Source organism: Cherax quadricarinatus, chromosome 73, assembly GCF_038502225.1.
Source record: "Cherax quadricarinatus isolate ZL_2023a chromosome 73, ASM3850222v1, whole genome shotgun sequence".
NCBI classification, from domain to species: domain Eukaryota; kingdom Metazoa; phylum Arthropoda; class Malacostraca; order Decapoda; family Parastacidae; genus Cherax; species Cherax quadricarinatus.
Window position 1 is genome coordinate 21,751,919 of NC_091364.1, and position 17,834 is coordinate 21,769,752.

Sequence of the window (17,834 nt, forward strand, 5' to 3'; positions counted from 1 at the left end):
AATCCATGAATTTTAGCTAAAATATCAGGTTTGTCTGTAAAGTGTTCTTAATGCTAAAAATCGTCGAAATATGCAGTAAAACATCATTTTACCATATTTTTCGATTTTTTCAATGCTTCAGCTATTTCATATATTTCAAGCATTTTATATATTTCATATATTTTTTAAAAATACCAAAAGCATTGAAAAAATCGAAAAATATGGTAAAATGATGTTTTACTGCATATTTCGACGATTTTTAGCATTTAGAACACTTTTCAGACAAACCTGATATTTTAGCTAAAATTCATGGATTTTCAAACTTTTTGATCAGAATTGCTAGAAGTGCTCTAAATGCTCGAAATCGTCGAAATATGCAGTAAAACATCATTTTACCATATTTTTCGATTTTTTCAATGCTTCAGGTATTTTTAAAAATAGCAAAAGCATTGAAAAAATCGAAAAATGTGGTAAAAATGATGTTTTACTGCATATTTCGAGGATTTGGAGCATTTTGTGCACTTTTCACACAAACCTTTCTTTTTAGCTAAAATGCATGGATTTTCACACTTGAAATATATATTGACTCCTGCCACTAACACCCTCTCACAACTTACCACCTGACTCCTTCCACTACTACCACCCTCTCACAACTTACCACCTGACTCCTGCCACTACTACCACCCTCTCACAACTTACCACCTGACTCCTGCCACAACTACCACCCTCTCACAACTTACCACCTGACTCGTGCCACTACTACCACCCTCTCACAACTTACCATCTGACTCCTGCCTCTACTTCCACCCTCACACAACTTACCACCTGACTCCTGCCACTACTACTACCACCCTCACACAACTTACCACCTGACTCCTGCCACTACTCCTACTACCACCCTAACACAACTTACCATCTGACTACTGTCACTACCACCCTCTTACAACTTACCACCTGACTCCTGCTACTACTACCACCTTCTCACAACTTAACACCTGACTCCTGCCTCTACTACCACCCTCTCACAACTTACCATCTGACTCCTGCTACTACTACCACCCTCTCACAACTTACCAACTGACTCCTGCCACTACTACCACCCCCTCACAACTTACCACCTGACTCCTGCCACTACTACCACCCTCTCTCAACTTACCATCTGACTCCTGCCACTACTACCACCCTCTCACAACTTACCACCAGACTCCTGCCACTACTACCTCCTTCTCACAACTTACCACCTGACTCCTGCCACTACTACCACCCTCTCACAACTTACCACCTGACTACTGCCACTAATACCACCCTCTCACAACTTACCACCTGTCTCCTGCCACTACTACTACCACCCTCTCACATCTTACCATCTGACTCCTGCCACTACTACCACCCTCTCACAACTTACCACCTGACTCCTGCCACTACTACCACCTTCTCACAACTTACCACCTGACTCCTGCTACTACTACCACCCTCTCACAACTTACCATCTGATGCCTGCCACTACTACCACCCTCTCACAACTTACCACTAGACTCCTGCCACTACTACCACACTCTCACAACTTACCATCTGATGCCTGTCACTACTACCACCCCTCTCACAACTTACCACCTGACTCCTGCCACTACTACCACCCTCTCACAACTTACCATCTGATGCCTGCCACTACTACCACCCTCTCACAACTTACCATCTGACTCCTGCCACTACTACCACCCTCTCACAACTTACCACCTGACTCCTGCTACTACTACTACTACCCTCTCACAACTTACCACCTGACTCCTGCCACTACTACCACCCTCTCACAACTTACCACCTGACTCCTGCTACTACTACCACCCTCTCACAACTTACCACCTGACTCCTGCCACTACTACCACCCTCTCACAACTTACCACCTGACTCCTGCTACTACTACTACTACCCTCTCACAACTTACCACCTGACTCCTGCCACTACTACCACCCTCTCACAACTTACCACCTGACTCCTGCCACTACTACTACTGTGGCATGCAAAGAGTACGTAACCTTTATTCGGCGCATGGACACACCCTCATTTACAGGTTATCTCCCCCAACCAGCGAACCAGGTTGCTAAGAGTTGATGATGGGGCCCCATCGTTCAACTAGTGACCAGGTTCTAGCCAATAAGAAGGTGGGATTGGCAATCGCAGAGGTTATGTGGATACCGCTCTCCTGTCTGCCCTTGTCATTCCCATTCTAGAGCTGGTTGAAGCACGGTCTGCTATCTTGTGGCTTCTATTTCTGCCTTGCTTACCGTGGAGTGCACTATATTTATCACTGTACATAGTGTACATATTGCTGTTCTAAATTGGTGAAGGATAATATAAGTCTAAACTTTTTCTACTGTGTTTATTTGCTCCCATTACACCTGGGATAACAGGCCATTTGAAATCCTAGGTTGTAATATGGGTAGCCTGTCCGAGAGCTGGACTTAGAGAAACGGTTGAGCTTAGGGTGAAGCTTGTAGCAGGAACATTGTGTAGCTTGCTGTTTCGCTTCGCTTTACAAATTTTGCGTGTCAGTTGCTTATGATCAGCCTTGCTATTGTGTGATCGTTCAGCAGCTCGCTACTAGCTTGTTCAGTGTGCTCGCTTCGCTACGGTCAATCTTGTGTGCAGTCGGCTTTGCTTGTATGCGTATTCTGCAATCGTACTGTGCATAGCTAAGCGTGTTCTGCAAATTAACGTGTTACGTTGGGGTATTCGTACTGTGCATAGCGAATAACTTATGCCACATAGACGAGTCAGACGCCTGGTGTCGGCATATACTTTGCATAACCTACCTAAATTGTCCCTACAGCGTTGTTGGCAAATGGCTCGTTCCATTGGCATTCCCTATAAACGCACTCTCACAGCTGCGCAACTGCGTTCACTTATTGCTGACAAACTTATTGAAGAAGAGATGGCACATCAAACTCCTCCCTCTACGGGAGCTGGGGCAAAAACTCTTATGTTCTCGCATGAGGAAGATGATACACCTACGGAGCAAAATGGTCAGTATGGTGCAGCTGGGTTGTCTCGAGGTGAATCAGCGTCGTTGGCACTTGAGCTGGCAAAAATCACGCTGGAGCAAACTAGGGAACAGAGAGCATTCGCAAGGGAAGAATTTGATAGGGAAAGAGAAAGGAGGCAGTTTTCGCATTCTGTAAACGATTTCAGTTTACAAAAAGCAGTACAGCTTGTTCCCCGCTTCAATGAGGCAGAACCAGAGCAATTTTTCGAAAGCTTCGAAAATCAGGCTCGAGCCTTCAGGTGGCCGGAACAGCACTGGGCAGCGTTGGTTCATACAGCATTATTGGGTAAGGCACAGGAATTTACGTCGGTATTAACTGACGCTGAATTCTCTGATTATCAAATAGTGAAGACCACAGTGTTGGGAGCATATACATGTATCCCAGCTAAATATCGTAAGACCTTCAAATTGAACAGGCGGCAGCTTGGTCAATCCCTGGTGGACTTTGTGAGACAGCAAACCAAAGCTTTTACCAGCTGGTATAAAGCGAGTGGTGTCTCTAACTTTGAGGAGCTGGTGCAGCTTATTCTGATTGATAACCTGCTGGAGTCTGTGGGACCAGAGGTTCGTGTCTTTCTGCAGGATCGTGACTTAACCACTGCATTGGAGGCGGCCAGGTTGGCTGATACCTTCGAAACGAACCGCTCCTTGTCCGAGCGGTCCCGTCTCTCTTTTCAACAGTCTGGCGTGAGCAGAGATCGACAACATTGGAGAATGAAGTGCCAGCCAGAGGGAGAGCGTCTACGTCATCCAACCAAGTCACCTGGTGAGCCACGCTTCTCAACATATGGTCCCCCTGCGGAGAGGCAAACTACTTATGGAGCATCTCGACAACAATATCCAGAGAGGCACCAGCCAGAACGACACCACTTGCAACGTCATCAGGGAGTAAAGGGCAAGCCTGTCGTCTGCTTCAGGTGTAATAAAGTAGGTCACATCAGTTCCAACTGCCCCCAAAAACCTCAACCCATCGGGAAAATCTCTAATATCCCTAGTAACATGTCCCCTAGAGAAGTAGAAAAAGGTATGGCCCCTTATTATTGCGAAAGTCTTATTTCCCTTCAGGAAAACTCAGAACCAACTAAAGTAAATACCTTTAGAGATACTGGAGCATATTGCTCACTTGTCAGAGAAGGAATATTACCCCTTTCAGAGAATACTTCCTTGAATTCCTCAGTTTTATTGGAAGCCTATGGAGGAGCTATATATTCTGTTCCTTTGCATAAAATTTATGTACAGTGCAAATATTACACTGGGTACTTGACTGTAGGTATCTCAAAAGGATTTCCCATGAAAAATGCCATGTTATTACTGGGTAATAACATTACTACTGTTACTTCGTGTCCTGAACCTATAATGATTAATGCTTCTCCAGTGTTGGCCATAACTCGGGCAACATCCCAAGGGTTGTCTGGGGAGAATGTTGACCTATCCTTGGACGACTCCGATCTCGGAATAGCCACGTTGTTTTATGAGACACACCGGCCGGAGTCTCGTAAATCAAGTGAACAGACCCCGATCAAGCCTTCCTATTCCCAGGTTGCAGGATTGCCAGATGTCTCTGTTTCCATGCCCGAGGGACTGTCCTTCCGGGAGGAACAACGAAAGGACCCTTCTTTAAAATTCGCTTTTCAGGCAGCCATGGGTAAATCCTCTTTGGGTCATCCAGTCAAGTATGAAGTTAAAAATGATTATTTGGTTTGCACTGAGACTGGTAAGGAGATAGAGGGCCGGCAATTATACGACAATTTAGTGGTTCCAACCAAGTATAGACCTCAGATATTAAATATAGCTCATAATACGTCATTAGGAGGTCACTTAGGAATTACAAAAACCTTGTATAGAATCACAAAAGAATTTTATTGGCCAAAATTAAAGAAAGATGTGAAGAATCATATTAGGTGTTGCCGAGAATGTCAGCAAGTTGGAAAACCTGGACATTCCATTAAACCTGCACCTCTCCAACCCATACCTGCTGATGGAGAACCTTTTGCAGATTTAATTATAGATTGTGTAGGTCCACTACCTAAGTCAAAGTCTGGAAATCAGTATTTATTTACAATTATGGATAAAGTAACCAGATATCCTGAAGCGATCCCAATGCGTAGTATCAATACTAAAGCTATTCTCAAAGCTTTAACAAAATTCATTTCTTGTTTTGGCATTCCTAAAACTATACAAAGTGATCAAGGTACTAACTTCACTGCCAAAGCATTTAGGAAAGTATTAACTAGGTTAGGGATAATTCACAACTTATCCACTGCCTATCACCCTCAGTCCCAAGGCGCCTTGGAAAGATTCCACCAAACATTAAAAACAATGATGAGAAGTTTTTGCATGCGCTTTCCGACAGATTGGGATGAATCTCTACCGTTGTTGCTGTTCTCAGTACGAGAAACGGTGCAAGAGTCTACAGGGTATAGTCCGTTTGAGCTGATCTTTGGGCACAATGTACGAGGTCCTCTTCGGGTGCTCAAAGAAGGATGGATGGGAGAAGACGTAAGCTCAGCACTCTACAACCCGTCTTCAAGGTTGCAGGTGGCACGTGAGTTAGCCACGGCTAACCTAAAGACAGCTCAAAGTAAGATGAAACAGAGGTATGACAGAAGTGCACAATTCCGCTCCTTCCATCCAGGAGACAAGGTGTTGGTGCAGGAACCTATACCTGGCCACACCTTGAAAGCTAGATTTACGGGACCTATGCAGATTGTAAGTAGATTATCTGATTTAAATTATGTGGTAGCTCCCATTGATAAGACCTCAAAAACAAAAACTTACCACATTAATCAAATCAAGGCCTTTCATACACCAGATAAAGTCCCAGTAATGACTCTGTCCTCTACCTCTGAGGACGACTCTGACTCTTTGCACTCTATCTCTGAAATTAATACTAAACTTTCAAATTCTGTCCTCCTCAAGGATCCTAGCCCGTTAATGGATGGATTATCTGAAATACAAGCAACAAATTTAACTGAGCTTCTACAGTCATATCCTAATATTTTTTCGGATGTGCCGAAAAAATGTACGTTAGGTTACCATGATGTAGATGTGGGAAAATCTAAACCAATTAAACTCTCCCCCTACAGAGCTAATCCTGAAAAGCAAAGGCTACTTCAGCAGGAAGTAGACTTCTTGTTAGAACATGGTTTAGTGGAGGAGTCATCTAGTCCATGGGCTTCACCGTGCATCCTAGTAAAAAAGGCTGATGGAGGGTTTCGTATGTGCACAGACTACCGTAAAGTGAACGAGGTCACAATTACAGATGCTTACCCTCTTCCTCGTCTGGATGACGTAATTGACTTTGTGGGTAAGGCTACTTTTGTGTCCAAATTAGATCTCCTTAAAGGTTACTATCAGGTACCTTTGACAGATAAGGCGAAGGAAATCTCTGCCTTCGTAATTCCAGGAGGTCATTATCAGTATACAGTTACCCCCTTCGGAATGAAAAATTCCCCCTCTTCATTCCAGAAACTCATCCATCAGGCTATTAAAGGACTTGAAGGCACGGCAGCATACCTAGATGATATTGTTGTGGTGTCTGATACTTGGGATCAACACTTACTTAGACTTAAAGCTCTGTTTGAGACCTTTAAGAATTCCCAATTAACAGTTAATTTATCTAAATCTTCCTTTGGCCAGGCCACTGTCACTTTTCTAGGCCATGAAGTAGGTAGTGGTAATGTTGCACCTAAACTTGCTAAAGTTCTTTCGATTAAAGAATATCCAGTTCCTCATGATAGGAAATCTCTTCAACGTTTCCTAGGCATGATAGGATTTTACAGAAGATTCTGTAAGAATTTCTCAGATATTGTAGCCCCTCTTACCTCTCTTACCAGTCATAAAGTTCCCTTTAATTGGACGTCAGATTGTAACACTGCTTTTAATAAAGCAAAAAGATTATTGTGCTCTGCACCCATTCTCCTGTCTCCAGACTTCTCCAAACCTTTTTCATTACAGGTTGATGCTTGTGAGTCTGGGGTTGGGGCGGTACTATTACAAATCGGGAACAAGGAGCTGCAGCCAATCGCATACTTTTCAGCTAAGTTCCAGCCACATCAGAGAGCTTACTCTACCATTGAAAAAGAAGCCCTCGCGCTGGTAATGGCTTTGGAGCATTTCGATGTTTATGTGGGCCAGACATCGCAGGTGGTCACAGTCTACAGTGATCACAACCCGTTAGTCTATCTCCAAGCCATGAAGAATCACAACACAAGGCTTATGCGTTGGACGCTCAGGCTGCAGCCCTACAATATAAAAATTAATTATATTGCCGGCAAAGAAAATGTGTTGGCAGACTCTTTGTCAAGAGTCTAGTTTAATATTTTATTTAGGTTAGGATGTATTTGTGGTAACCCCCCTTTCAAGCTCTTTTTTTTATCCCCTGATGTGGGGGTTTTTTTTAGTGAGGGGATACGGGCTACCGTCCGCTTGTATCTTGGACCTATGTTGGCCTATCTGACTGCTGTCTCACTCTGAGTTTAGGGTTTGGCTTTTGGTCACTAGGAAAGCTGAGCTCTATCTAAGAGTTGGATGGTGGAGAGGATAGGCGGTCCCATTATTTTGTGCCATGGCGGCACGGTTACCACTGGGAGGTGGCAGCCTAATCCTGAGCCTTCTCGGGGGTGGGGGTGTGGCATGCAAAGAGTACGTAACCTTTATTCAGCGCATGGACACACCCTCATTTACAGGTTATCTCCCCCAACCAGCGAACCAGGTTGCTAAGAGTTGATGATGGGGCCCCATCGTTCAACTAGTGACCAGGTTCTAGCCAATAAGAAGGTGGGATTGGCAATCGCAGAGGTTATGTGGATACCGCTCTCCTGTCTGCCCTTGTCATTCCCATTCTAGAGCTGGTTGAAGCACGGTCTGCTATCTTGTGGCTTCTATTTCTGCCTTGCTTACCGTGGAGTGCACTATATTTATCACTGTACATAGTGTACATATTGCTGTTCTAAATTGGTGAAGGATAATATAAGTCTAAACTTTTTCTACTGTGTTTATTTGCTCCCATTACACCTGGGATAACAGGCCATTTGAAATCCTAGGTTGTAATAACTACCCTCTCACAACTTACCACCTGACTCCTGCCACAACTACCACCCTCTCACAACTTACCACCTGACTCCTACCACTACTACCACCCTGTCACAACTTACCACCTGACTCCTGCCACTACTACTACCCTCTCACAACTTACCACCTGACTCCTGCCACAACTACCACCCTCTCACAACTTACCACCTGACTCCTGCCACTACTACCACCCTCTCACAACTTACCACCTGACTCCTGCCACTACTACCACCCTCTCACAACTTACCACCTGACTCCTGCCACTACTAGCACCCTCTCACAACTTACCACCTGACTCCTGCCACAACTACCACCCTCTCACAACTTACCACCTGACTCCTACCACTACTACCACCCTGTCACAACTTACCACCTGACTCCTGCCACTACTACTACCCTCTCACAACTTACCACCTGACTCCTGCCACAACTACCACCCTCTCACAACTTACCACCTGACTCCTGCCACTACTACCACCCTCTCACAACTTACCACCTGACTCCTGCCACTACTACCACCCTCTCACAACTTACCACCTGACTCCTGCCACTACTAGCACCCTCTCACAACTTACCACCTGACTCCTGCCACTACTACCACACTCTCACAACTTACCACCTGACTCCTGCCACTACTAGCACCCTCTCACAACTTACCACCTGACTCCTGCCACTACTACCACCCTCTCACAACTTACCACCTGACTCCTGCCACTACTACCACCCTCTCACAACTTACCACCTGACTCCTACCACTACTACCACCCTCTCACAACTTACCACCTGACTCCTGCCACTACTAGCACCCTCACACAACTTACCACCTGACTCCTACCACTACTACCACCCTCTCACAACTTACCACCTGACTCCTGCCACTACTAGCACCCTCACACAACTTACCACCTGACTCCTACCACTACTACCACCCTCTCACAACTTACCACCTGACTCCTGCCACTACTACCACCCTCTCACAACTTACCACCTGACTCCTGCCACTACTACCACCCTCTCACAACTTACCACCTGACTCCTGCCACTACTACCACCCTCTCACAACTTACCACCTGACTCCTGCCACTACAGATCACCACTGAAGAGCGAATATCACAGCCTGACTTCCTTTATTTTATGTGCCAGCTAATTAAGAAGTTTTAAACATGTTTATACTGTCATTTATTAAGTGCGCAATATTGCTGGGCCTAAAAAAAATACATAAGTAAAAATAATACAGTATTGTTTTACTTTACCTGTGTTTATCTTGACTGATGAATGACTGTTTTAGAAGGAGTAATTATGAGAGGAAGGATGAAGGAAATAGTGGAGCTGGTTGATCTAACACTCTCTCGGTATTCCACATAACTTTTTTACTATTTCTGAGCATTTCTAGCTATTGAAGTATAGTAAAACGATTCTGACTTCTTTTTTTCACTATCATTCCCCTTCGGGATCATTGTACTGTAATTAATAATTACATTAACAACAATAACACAAGCAAACAGTGTAAAAATTATCAGAATGTGACAATGAGACGTTGTTCACGAATGTCCCCTCAAGGAAGGTTCCTTAATGTTGGTGAGGGGCTCTTGATTTAGGGAATTGGATCTGTGCTCCAGTTCCCCGAATTAAGCCTGAATGCCTTCCACATCCCCCCCCAGGCGCTGTATAACCCTCCGGGTTTAGCGCTTCCCCTTGATTATAATAATAATAATGTTCACGAATGTCAACAGTTAGACTGAGCGAGGGTCACCTGATATGTACGTCAGTTGACGTGCGTGTCAGCTGACGTGCGTGTCAGTTGACGTGCGTGTCAGCTGACGTGCGTGTCAGCTGACGTGCGTGTCAGCTGACGTGCGTGTCAGCTGACGTGCGTGTCAGCTGACGTGCGTGTCAGTTGACGTGCGTGTCAGCTGACGTGCGTGTCAGTTGACGTGCGTGTCAGCTGACGTGCGTGTCAGCTGACGTGCGTGTCAGCTGACGTGCGTGTCAGCTGATGTGAGCCTCACCACAGGAACACTGCCCCAAATAATAATAATAATAATAATAATAATAATAATAATAATAATAATAATAATAATAATAACAATAATAATAATAATAATAATAATAATAATAATAATAATAATAATAATAATAATAATAATGATAATAATAATAATAATAATAATAATACCAATAATAATAATAATAATAATAATAATAATAATAACAATAATAATAATAATAATAATAATAATAATAATAATAATACCAATAATAATAATAATAATAATAATAATAATAATAACACCAATAATAATAATAATACCAATAATAATAATAATAATAATAATAATAATAATAATAATAATAACAATAATAATAATAATAATACCAATAATAATAATAATAATAATAATAATAATAATAATAATAATAATAATAATAATAATACCAATAATAATAATAATAATAATAATAATAATAATAATAATAATAATAATAATAATAATAACAATAATAATAACAATAATAATAATAATAATAATAATAATAATAATAATCATAATAATAATAATAATAATAATAATAATAATAATAATAATAATAATACCACCAATAATAATAATAATAATAATAATAATAATAATAATAATAATAATACCAATAATAATAATAATACCAATAATAATAATAATAATAATAATAATAATAATAATAATAACAATAATAATAATAATAATAATAATAACAATAATAATAATAATAATAATAATAATAATAATAATAAAAACAATAATAATAATAATAATAATAATAATAATAATAATAATAATAACAATAATAATAATAATAATAATAATAATAATAATAACAATAATAATAATAATAATAATAATAATAATAATAATAATAACAATAATAATAATAATAATAATAATAATAATAAAAATAATAATAATAATAATACCAATAATAATAATACCAATAATAATAATAATAATAATAACACCAATAATAATAATAATAATAATAATAATAATAATAATAATAATAATAATAATAATAACAATAATAATAATGATAATAATAATAACAATAATAATAATAATAATAATAATAATAATAATAATAACAATAATAATAATAATAATAATAATAATAATAATAATAATAATACCAATAATAATAATACCAATAATAATAATAATAATAATAACACCAATAATAATAATAATAATAATAATAATAATAATAATAATAATAATAATAATAACAATAATAATAATAATAATAATAATAATAATAATAATACCAATAATAATAATATTAATAATAATAATCAATAATAATAATAACAATAATAATAATAATAATAATAATAATACCAATAATAATAATAACAATAATAATAATAATAATAATAATAACAATAATAATAATAATAATAATAATAATAATAATAACAATAATAATAATAATAATAATAATAATAATAATAATAATAATAATAATAATAATAATAATAATAATAATAACAATAACAATAATAATAATAACAATAATAATAATAATAATAATAATAACAATAATAATAATAATAATAATAATAATAATAATAACAATAATAATAATAATAATAATAATAATAATAATAATAATAATAATAATAATAATAATAATACCAATAATAATAATAATAATAATAATAATAATAATAATAATAATAATAATAATAATAATAATAATAGTGGTAATAATCTACAAATACATGACACATACAGATCATAGCTGACATCAATGACATACTATAAAGTTCCTGGTTATAATTAACGTCCTTTTCCACATCTTGTCGGTATTATCGTACCATTTGTAGATTGTTTACTGTGCTCTGAGAAATTAAGTATATTAGAAGAAAGGACAAGCTCAGCAACAGGCCTATGGCCCATACTAGGCAGGTCTTTCTCAAACCAAAACCCAATAAAAAAATATATATGCCTAATCCATTATCAATTCATTATCAACTTCCTACTGCTTGAATTATTTCCATTAAATTTTCTAATAGATTCGTTTTTGATTTTTGTTCAGTGCCCATTATTAGCACGTACTCAAAATTTCAAGATTGAAGCCTTTCACCTCTGTGCCCAGACATACCTGGAGTCTACCTGGGGGGGTCATTCTGGGGGTCAACGCCCCCGAGGCCCGATCCATGACCAGGCCTCTTGGTGGATCAACCAGATTGTTATAAATGCCCTACCTGTGCGTTGCCATATAGTGGTAAATGTTTATGAAATGTTCGTATCATAAACATGAGCGTGATGAAGGAAAAACTGGAAAAATTAGTAGATGGATCTATAACTTTCTAACAAATAGAACACAAAGAATAACAGTAAACAGAGTGAAGTCTGAGGCAGCAACAGTGAAAAGTTGTGTTCCACAAGGCACAGTACTCCCTCCCATCCTGTTCCTCATCCTTATATCTGACATAGACAGAGATGTAAACCACAGCACTGTGTCTTCTTTGTAGATGACACCCGAATTTGCAGAGCGGTGTCATCCACTGATGATGACACTGCAAGACTCCAGGTGGACATCAACCAAATTTTTAAATGGGCCGCAGAAAACATCATGAAGTTCAATGAAGAGAAATTTCAGTTAACTCTATATGGAAAGCTCGAGGAAATTAATACTGTACCGGAGTATAAGACATATTCCAACCACACAATAGAGCGCAAAACTAATGTGAAGGACCTGGGAGTGATAATGTCAGAGGATCTCACTTTCAAAAGTCACAACAATGTATCTTCCACACCTGCTAGGAAAATGATAAGATGGATAATGAGAACCTTCAAAACTAGGGACGCCAAGCCCATGATGATTCTCTTCACATCACTTGTTCTCTCTAGGCTGGAATATTGCTGTACACTAATCTCCCCTTTCAAAGTAGGAAAAATTGCAGACTTAGAGAATGTACAGAGAACCTTCACGACACACATAAGTACAATAAGGCATCTAAATTACTGGGAACATTTGAAGTTCCTTGATTTGTATTCTTTGGAACGCATGCAAGAAAGGTACATGATAATATAGACTTGGAAAATCCTAGAGAGACTAGTCCCAAATTTGAACACGAAAATCACACCTTATGAAAGCAAAAGACTCGGAAAGAGATGCAACATTTTCCCAGTAAAAAGCAGGGGCACCACGATTACATAAAAGACAACACAATAAGTGTCAGGGCCCCAAGACTGTTCAACTGCCTCCCAGCATACATAAGGGGGATTACGAATAGACCCCTGGTTACCTCCAAGAAGGCACTGGACAGGCACCTCAAGTCAGTACCTGACCAGCCGGGCTGTGGTTCGTCAGTTTACGTGTGGCCAGCAGCAACAACCTGGTTGATCAGGCCCTGATCCACCTTGAGGCCTGGTCACGGACCGAGCCGCGGAGGCGTTGACCCCCGAACCCCCCTCAAGGTATACAGTGTGTGAGCTCTGTTCTCTGTCTTCCTGAAGCAGTGACTTGGTCTTACAATAACCGTTATTTAAAAATAAACTCCATTAAGTGTTGCAACCACTGTTTTAAGCAGGATGTTTGGTAGGATGTTTGGTGAGATGTAAGGAGGATGGATGTAGGTAGGATTTTTTGAGGAGACAGGCACTCTTGGTACCTAGTTTACCACATTTGTACAAGGTAACACTAACCACCTGATACATGCAGACGAACACCAGCACTAACAACAAACTGGGAGTGTGATATACACAGAGTATTCTTAATACTGTATACATCACACCCACACATCATACATCACACCCACACATCATACAGCACACCCACACATCATACATCACACCCACACATCATACATCACACCCACACATCATACATCACACCCACACATCATACATCACACCCACACATCATACATCACACCCACACATCATACATCACACCCACACATCATACAGCACACCCACACATCATACATCACACCCACACATCATACATCATACCCACACATCATACAGCACACCCACACATCATACATCACACCCACACATCATACATCACACCCACACATCATACATCACACCCACACATCATACATCACACCCACACATCATACAGCACACCCACACATCATACAGCACACCCACACATCATACATCACACCCACACATCATACATCACATCCACACATCATACATCACACCCACACGTCATACAGCACACCCACACATCATACATCACACCCACACATCATACATCACACACAAACATCATACATCACACCCACACATCATACATCACACCCACACATCATACAGCACACCCACACATCATACATCACACCCACACATCATACATCATACCCACACATCATACAGCACACCCACACATCATACATCACACCCACACATCATACATCACACCCACACATCATACATCACACCCACACATCATACATCACACCCACACATCATACAGCACACCCACACATCATACAGCACACCCACACATCATACATCACACCCACACATCATACATCACATCCACACATCATACATCACACCCACACGTCATACAGCACACCCACACATCATACATCACACCCACACATCATACATCACACACACACATCATACATCACACCCACACATCATACATCACACCCACACATCATACAGCACACCCACACATCATACATCACACACCACATACATCATACATCACACCCACACATCATACATCACACCCACACATCATACATCACACTCACACATCATACATCACACCCACACATCATACATCACACCCACACATCATACATCACACCCACACATCATACATCACACCCACACATCATACATCACACCCACACATCATACATCACACCCACACATCATACATCACACCCACACATCATACATCACACCCACACATCATACATCACACCCACACATCATACATCACACCCACACATCATACATCACACCCACACATCATACATCACACCCACACATCATACATCACACCCACACATCATACATCACACCCACACATCATACATCACACCCACACATCATACATCACACCCACACATCATACAGCACACCCACACATCATACATCACACCCACACATCATACATCACACCCACACATCATACATCACACCCACACATCATACATCACACCCACACATCATACATCACACCCACACATCATACATCACACCCACACATCATACAGCACACCCACACATCATACATCACACCCACACATCATACAGCACACCCACACATCATACATCACACCCACACATCATACATCACACCCACACATCATACATCACACCCACACATCATACATCACACCCACACATCATACATCACACCCACACATCATACATCACACCCACACATCATACATCACACCCACACATCATACATCACACCCACACATCATACATCACACCCACACATCATACATCACACCCACACATCATACATCACACCCACACATCATACATCACACCCACACATCATACATCACACCCACACATCATACATCACACCCACACATCATACATCACACCCACACATCATACATCACACCCACACATCATACATCACACCCACACATCATACATCACACCCACACATCATACATCACACCCACACATACATCACACCCACACATCATACATCACACCCACACATCATACAGCACACCCACACATCATACAGCACACCCACACATCATACATCACACCCACACATCATACAGCACACCCACACATCATACATACAGCACACCCACACCCACACATCATACATCACACCCACACATCATACATCACATCCACACATCATACATCACACCCACACATCATACAGCACACCCACACATCATACATCACACCCTCACATCATACAGCACACCCACACATCATACAGCACACACACACATCATACATACAGCACACCCACACATCATACATCACACCACACACATCATACATCACACCCACACATCATACATCACACACACACATCATACATAACACCCACACATCATACATCACACCCACACATCATACATCACACCCACACATCATACATCACACCCACACATACATACATCACACCCACACATCATACATCACACCCACACATCATACATCACAACCACACATCATACATACAGCACACCCACACATCATACATCACACCCACACATCATACAGCACACCCACACATCATACATCACACCCACACATCATACATCACATCCACAACATCATACATCACACCCACACATCATACAGCACACCCACACATCATACATCACACCCACACATCATACATCACATCCACACATCATACATCACACCCACACATCATACAGCACACCCACACATCATACATCACACCCACACATCATACATCACACACACACATCATACATCACACCCACACATCATACATCATACCCACACATCATACAGCACACCCACACATCATACATCACACCCACACATCATACATCACACCCACACATCATACATCACACCCACACATCATACATCACACCCACACATCATACATCACACCCACACATCATACATCACACCCACACATCATACATCACACCCACACATCATACAGCACACCCACACATCATACAGCACGCCCACACATCATACATCACACCCACACATCATACATCACACCCACACATCATACATCACACCCACACATCATACATCACACCCACACATCATACATCACACCCACACATCATACAGCACACCCACACATCATACATCACACCCACACATCATACAGCACACCCACACATCATACATCACACCCACACATCATACATCATACCCACACATCATACAGCACACCCACACATCATACATCACACCCACACATCATACATCACACCCACACATCATACATCACACCCACACATCATACATCACACCCACACATCATACATCACACCCACACATCATACATCACACCCACACATCATACATCACACCCACACATCATACAGCACACCCACACATCATACATCACACCCACACATCATACAGCACACCCACACATCATACATCACACCCACACATCATACATCATACCTACACATCATACAGCACACCCACACATCATACATCACACCCACACATCATACATCACTCCCACACATCATACATCACACCCACACATCATACATCACACCCACACATCATAAAGCACACCCACACATCATACATCACACCCACACATCATACATCACACCCACACATCATACATCACATCCACACATCATACATCACACCCACACATCATACAGCACACCCACACATCATACATCACACCCACACATCATACATCACACACACACATCATACATAACACCCACACATCATACATCACACCAAACACATCATACATCACACCCACACATCATACATCACACACACACATCATACATAACACCCACACATCATACATCACACCCACACATCATACATCACACCCACACATCATAGATCACACCCACACATCATACGTCACACCCACACATCATACATCACACCCACACATCATACATCACACCCACACATCATACATCACACCCACACATCATACATCACACCCACACATCAGACATCACACCCACACATCATACATCACATCCACACATCATACATCACACCCACACATCATACAGCACACC